Source organism: Nipponia nippon, unplaced genomic scaffold (assembly GCF_047370975.1).
Source record: "Nipponia nippon isolate SJK-2023a ecotype South Korea unplaced genomic scaffold, ASM4737097v1 scaffold_1, whole genome shotgun sequence".
Taxonomy (NCBI): Eukaryota; Metazoa; Chordata; class Aves; order Pelecaniformes; family Threskiornithidae; genus Nipponia; species Nipponia nippon.
The window spans coordinates 45,739,462-45,746,821 of record NW_028262290.1 but is presented as its reverse complement, the minus strand read 5'-3'; the positions used below and the strand labels follow the sequence as shown (position 1 = coordinate 45,746,821).

At 39.1% G+C, this 7,360-nt stretch overlaps 1 long non-coding RNA gene across 1 annotated transcript; it reads left to right on the top strand.

Annotated features, from left to right (window-relative positions):
- Positions 1 to 2,389: 2,389 nt before the first annotated feature.
- On the top strand, positions 2,390 to 4,323 carry LOC148057353 (uncharacterized). The gene is made up of 3 exons (XR_015707177.1): positions 2,390 to 2,529; positions 3,738 to 3,783; positions 4,023 to 4,323. It is a non-coding gene; the product is annotated as an uncharacterized LOC148057353 (long non-coding RNA).
- The last annotated feature ends 3,037 nt before the right edge of the window (positions 4,324 to 7,360 follow it).

The window sequence follows — 7,360 nt, the reverse complement described above, 5'->3', positions numbered from 1 at the left end:
AACACAGGCTGGGGTGGGGGGACAGTCCTGGCTCCTTATGTAGATCTTCTGTGAATAAACAGCTTCAGTTTGTTCTCTAAAATAATTTGTAAATGTATAAATTGTTTTAGCATCTCAATGAGTTTCACTAGCTGTTGCTAGAGTTTAGAGCCACTGTGCTGTAGACCAGAACTATATCTGGATCCTGGATCCGTTGCTTGTCAAGGGAAGAAATTAAAGGATATATCAAAGCAAAGCAACATTTCATTTATAACTATTAGAATTAGTCAGCTTGGAGCTTAAACCTGCATACTGTGCTATTACAACTGGAACTCAGTGGAAATGGGCCTGGGATCATTTATTTACTAATTAACCGTTGTCATGGAGTGTACCTTGCCAACTATACATTGCCACATCACCATTCTTGAAAGTCATACAGAAGGGAGCATGTGAAAGTGTTCTGTATTAAGAAACACAACAACATTATTTCCAAACCTGCTCAACTGGCATTATATTCCCTACATTATTATATTTGGCTACTGTTTAGGGATGGAAGAATCAGGAACCTATAATTTAAAACCTTGTAGAATACCATGGTATAAAAACTTTTAGCGCATTTAAAGGTTTTATTCCATTTTGGAAAGTGTTAGACAAAGAGAGAATGTTTTTTTCCTATGAGAACTATTTTTGGCTAAAATAATATTCAAAGTAAAAATTTTTTATAGCTTCTGGGAACCCCCAAATTTCTTCTGTCTTCCCTTCCACCTTATAAAGTCATCTGGTTTTCTACACAGCAGAAACTAATCCCATTGCAGAGGGCCCCCCTTAATACTATGCATAAATATGGCTTAGGTGGTGTATACAGTCTTTTGCAGGATCAGGACTGAAATTCATCCTCCAACTAAAAATTATAGGAGCACATTCAATGATTAGTAGCATCAGATATAAGAGCTGACATCAGCCTTTGGCCATCCCTTACTCATGGATATTCATTGAAAATGACAGTTTGATTCTACATAATGCTGCTAACATTCATTTGAAGGCTATGATTTTCAAAAAGTACCAAAACTTCTACCATTCTTGTAAAAAAACAGGAGTTAAAAAAATACTAAGAACTTTTGAAAATCTTACTGTGATTGTGCCAGCTTCACTCACCAAGACCCACACTTCACTGTGAAATGAGTCAAATTCGTTTTGGTAGGCCTATTTGAAATAATTCTTCCACTCCATCTTTCCTCTCTCAAGGCCTCAGCTGGAGAGTTGTGACCATTTTGGGTACTGTATGCCAAGAAAGACATAAAACAGTTGAGAAGGATCCAGACTAGGCTAGGAAATCTGAGATACGGGAAAGACTGGAAAAAATGAGTTTGTTTATCTGGAAAATGAGACTGAGGAGAGACACAATAACAGTATTTAAACACATAAAAGGTATCTAGAAGGGGAAAAGAATAAACTGCATTCCAGACTGATTTAAGTAATACATTCAGAATAACTTCCCGGTTGTAAAGATAACTGAGGTCTTAAATGTAATATTGAGCAAGTCTGCAGATTTGCTGTACTAGAGATGTTTAACAATAGGTTGCACACACATCCTATCAGGATTAGCTCAGATGAAATTGATTCCAGCTTGTGTCGAGGAGAAAAGTTTTGGGATTTTTTGATATCTCTTCAAATAATCTTTTGACATCTCTTCCAACCTATTTCCTATCATGCTATAATTTTCTTCGTTGAAAGAAGAAAGCATGGCAGAATAGGGTCTTTAGTTTCACGTAAAGAACAGTTTCCAGGAATAGTGTTCTTGCTGAATGTGGTATTTGGAAAAAAGTTTGACCCTAACAGCAAAGGAATTCAATATACACTGTGTGCTTTCTAATAGCTCACAGTTGGTCCGTAGCTGTGTGTTACAGTGTCGTGTGGAGAGCTGGGCTGGGGAGTGGCTGAGCTGGATGCTCCACTTCAGGCAAGGAGGCTGCGTGAGAGGAACAAAGAAGGGGAGAACCTGGAGTGAGTGACTTGTCTGTCTCATTCAAACAGCAACAATGATGGGAGAGAGAGGGAGCTAAGTCCAGAGAGGCTGAGTGAAGGTTACCAAAAGCATGAGATATCAGAGGATGGAAAACTCCCTAGAATTCATGGAGAATGAATGGAGAGTTGAGAAGGGCCTCCAAGGGGACAGGTGAAGGTCAATAAAAGGTAGGTATGTATTGTTCTGTCTGTGCGAACCTAAGAGGATAGAAATTTGTGTTACATAAGCTTGTCTGGCCATCATCCATGTCCTTCCTCTCCCAGCAAGACTGCCCTCACTGTTAAGTCACAAGTAATGCATTGTCTTGCTTTTTCTTTCTCACCAGCCCTTGTGTATTTTCTATGCTGGATTGTCCAGTGTCGCAGCTTTGAGAGGTGTGAAGAACATCAGGCTCCAAGTTAGGCTGTATCTTAGCACCCAGGAAGAGGGCCTGCTGCTCAGGTTCTTGTATATAAGATGAGCTATGCTGATGCTTCTTCCAGCTGTTTTTCAAAAGAAACCATAAGACTGCTTTACACACACAGGTGGGTGTCTAGTGCAAGAAATTGAAGACCAGTTTCTCACAGGTGCCTAATTCAGTGCAGGATGCCAGACATGCTCCCCCCTTCCTTAACCTGTGTTGTCTCCATGGGTGTCCCTGCTGCTGCCCTATGAGCCTTGCTCTGTGCTGCCCATTTTCCTGCTTATGGTGGGAGGGACTTGTCAATATGGTGGATTTAACACTGGCCGCAAAAGTTAGCTATGGCAACAGGAAGAGTCACCATACCTACACCATTTGTGGATTTAGCCCCAGATACCTAACCGTAAATAGCCAGCTGACTTAACACGGCTCTGGTTATGCATGGGATACTTTTTTGCTGAGTTAGTAAATTTACTATATGATATGGTCATATTTGCTTTTGCTTCCTTTACATAATTGTTCCTATTTGTGAATGATTACTCATATTCAAAAGTTATTTTCTATATTTTGTTGTTTTGAACTTTAATTAAATTTTAATAAATATATTCAGCTTTTTGAAAATGCAAACTAAGCAGCAAACTAGCTCAGCATTTTGATTCATGTAATTGTTCTTCATCTCAAATTCAGTGAAGTGCCCTAAATATTAATAGATAATTAAAATGAACATGGCTGAATTGCTCCTTCTCTTCTCCTTTTTCTCATCCCAGGGATATATTCTGCATCCTACTCTATTCTTTGACTCCCAAAGTAACAAATGACTAACTTGAAAATAATATTACATTTTCACGGTACAAGGAATTATTTTGGGTGGTCCAAGAGGGTATAAGTACTACACTGGGACAGAAACGTTTCCTAATTGTGAGGGTTATTATTAGAATAATTAAACTTACTAACTGACTCTGTAGAGGTAGATCAAATGAAACGCAGTGTGTGTCATTGTATGCCCTGACATACACATCTAATAAAGGAATAAAATGCTCTAGAAATCAAATTGGGAACAATGATCATTTGACAATTTCAGTGAAAACTAGCCCAAAAGTTAACGACTGATTTACTGAGAACCAGACGCGTTGTGAAACCTTCTCAACCCACATCCTGTTCAAGGTACTGCATGAGATGAAACTTGGAATACACCACAGCTATGTGCCTTTAAGAGGTCCCTGGTGTAGCAATATTAATAGGCTTTTTGTTGTGCTGCTTCTGGTTTAATTTGTTCTGGACTTTATTGAACTCCTTTAAAACATAAGCTTTATTAATCTCCATTTATAACAGACACCCGAGCATATGCCAGGCTATTCCTGGAAGACTGAAAGGCAGGGTAAGTAGAAAAAGTAATTTATTAAACAAGAGGTAATCATGTGGGGATTTTTTTTTTGTATGGTTAGCTCTGAAGGAATATCAGAATGAGTTTTATTTTAGAAAGATATATGTTAACATCATTATTTGTGAGGATTTTAAGGTAATATACTCTTAGTTATATAGTCTTGCTTCTCAAACACTGGTAAAAAAAAAATAATTTTTTTCCCTTTTCCTAACTTTTTTGTATTTTTAAACAAGGGATTTAGGCCCACCAAGAACTTTCAGGACTCTGTGAAGAAGCTGATTAAGGAGGTAAACAGGGAGATTTGGGACCTAATCCTGCCGTCTTTTGCACTTGAAGTCCTCCATCCAAGGTCTTCAGTTGTAGGGTAGCATCATTGCACTGATACATCAAAAGGTCTCCCGTGGCCTTGAGAATGAAAAGGTTCCTGAAGTATTGAAAACAAACTCTTCATGGATTTTCAAGTCTCATGATGACTATCACTTGCAGCATGTGGAAAAGGATCTGAAGTGGAAATTAAATCATGCTTTAATGAGATTACATTTTAACTCACCACTAATAATCTCACTGTGAAAGCAAAGAGTGGGCCTAGTTGATGTAAACTGAGTATTTTCTTCATTTTTTAAAAAATTGCTTTTTCTGATAAACAGGCAGCATTAATATCCTAAAAGCCCACATAATGAAACTGTGCATAGTTTGGTTGCATTTTTATCTCCATCTGATTTAGACTGTGTACCATATGTGAGATTCGGAAAGAAAAATTCCCCTTTCTCCATGAGAAGCCCTGACATGTGGCACTCATTTAGATACAGAATTCATCCAGAGACATGGAGAGGTCTTTTTGATTTTTCATTTCTGTTATGAAATATGCCATTTTTGTTAAGGAATTTAATGCTCGGAGAATCTCCTTATTTGTCTAACTTAGTCTTTTCCAAAGTGAAGACATCTTTCTCCAGCATACGTGAAGAAAGGAGACATTCATGTCTGAATGAGGTGTAAGGAACATGGGACAAATGTATTTTACTCAGTGAAGAAATTAAAAAAAATCATATTCCATTCTGCAAAAATGACCCACCCTATCAGGTATTAAGTGTGAAATTATTTTTCCTCTCTCCCATTTTCTTCATCTCCACCCCCTGAAACTTCTAGTTCCAGACCATTAAAAGAACAGTTCATGCTTCGCGGAAATCCAGAAGAAAAAAAGAAAAGGAAAAAAAGGAAATGTTAGGGAGGTCACCAACATAACCCTCTTATCCACACAAATGTGAACACAAAAGGAAAGTTCTGCTCTGGAACCGAGTCTTTTATGTCACTCCTTCTTCAGAATGAATTGCGATTTTTCAAAACCTGTTTTTTCTGAATTAAAGAAAGACTCTAAAGCAAATGCTTATTAGACTGGCATGGTTGCTCAGCTCATTAAGAGCTATACCAAAAATAACAGAGGACAACCTCATCACAGAGTAATGAAATCCAATTGAAACTGTTACTTTTGGCATTTAGCTTAATCTCTTATGCATACATGTGATGTCAAAGTTTCTGGATTTGAGAAAAAATAGATTTTTTTTTTTACCTTTTTGGGAACAACCTCTATGTTCTAACATGCATGTTTATGTATCGTGTCCTTAAGTCTTTCCGATGTAATTTTAGGAACAAGCACTGCATGTGGGTTACTAATCGCAAAAGCATGAAACTGGATTTCGCAACATTATGTATTGAGGAAAAGACTATCCTGCAGATTAAAAAACTTCTGCCACTTTTTCTTTTCCCAGCCGAGAGCCTATGGTTTGGAGTCTCCCTTGCTGGGTACCAATGGGTCTCCTGATCTGGGAGGAGAGTCGGGGCCAGCATGGGTGCCAGGCAGCAGCTGGAGCTGGGGCCTGGGGTGCACAGGCTTCACTCCCACCCAGTCCCTGCAGGTGGTTTGAACTCGACTGACAGGTGTTATCTGCTTCCTGGCCAGTGGCTTCACAGCCCTTACAGATACTCAAACCCAAATATGAATTTTTAAGGCAGTGTTTCAAGGTGACGAGGCTTGCTCCTGCCACAGTCTGCCTGCTCATTCCAGCTGCCTCCAAGCAGGAGCCACTGTTGTGCAATGCGGGAAGTGCTCACACAGCACCGTGCACTTTCCCCGTGGAAATATGAGATGGGCTTTGGCTTTTTGTTCCTCTGCTTGCTCTGTCTTTGGGTCCTCTGTGTGAAGAAAGGAGTTCAGTGTGCTGCTTGATTCTATATGTAGTTATATATCCATGCTGTGAAAGCAGTCCTGGAACCTAATGGTATGACAATCTCACCCCTTTTTAATTGCTTATAAAAAAGAAAAGAAGGACACAGAAGAAAAAAAGACTGTATACAGTTGTGCTTGAGCACTAATAGAGATGTGAAGTTGATAATATTATTAAATCCTATATTAGCCACCCTGGAGAAGAGGCCATGCCCACAGAGGAAATCAGATGCCAGCTTCCTCACAAAATAGACGGGAGTTAATCACTGAGATCCCTGGCTTGGTCCAGAGTGAACAAAGTCTTGAGATCTTGCAAAAATGTGCTACATGCATGGTTCTGGCTATGGCTGCTCATTCCCTCAAGCTTCCCACAGTTGTCAGCAGTGCCGGGCCAGCTCTGCGCTGCCTATTTCTGGTGCTGGGGAAACAAGTGTAGCTGCAAACCCCAGGGACAGCTCTAGTCCCAGCAGACTTGCATGCCTCTCTCACGCCAAAACAACTGAAATGCAAAGTGTTTGGCCTCTTTGCCCTCTGGATCTTGTTAATAGACCTACAGATTCCCCATACTGGGATGTGTTGTAGACATACATAAGCCCAAGTGTATGCTGTCCTTAGTCTGGGGTGTGTTTTTCTCTTTTGGCTTTACAGCAACTTTTCTTTTTTTCTTCTCTGTGTAAAGCAGAATGTGATCTTAAACTGAGAATAGACCTTTCAGTGATCAGGCCTAAGGACGTGTTAGTTTAGCTTTCTGCTATACTGACGAGTTGTCACAGACAAGCTTTATAAGAATGTAGCATTGTCTCAAGACTACTAAATGATTAGGTTTCATGAAGCTGGTTGTTTATGCGTACCCAGCAAACACTGCATAATCTACAGATTCTTCTTAAAAGAAGAAGATTATGTTTTTGAATACTACTTTGATCTCAACATTGCAGCTTCACTACCAGGCCTTAAATGAGCCACAGTATATAGTGATCTTCTATGTAAAATATGTGATAAGGACTTGTCTTATTTTCTGTCTGAAAGAGGATTATATGAACTGGACCCGCTCCTGTAGTTTCTCATACAGACTTTAGAAATTGCGTAAGTGATAGAAGTTGTCTTTATCTAGTATTTTGTTTTAAAATACCAGGCTATGTCTGAGAGAAATAAAGATATAATCTTCCCATTTTTCTACCACCGGGCTACTTTCTAGAGCCATGTTTTTGAGAAGCTGGGAATTAGGCAACAAGAAAAATTCTGATAAACTTAAATAACACCTAAAAATTGCAATTTACCATCTCAGAGCAATGAGTACTTTAATTTAGACATGGTCTTAATATAGAGGGAAATCAGCCCTGGTGTCTGCCA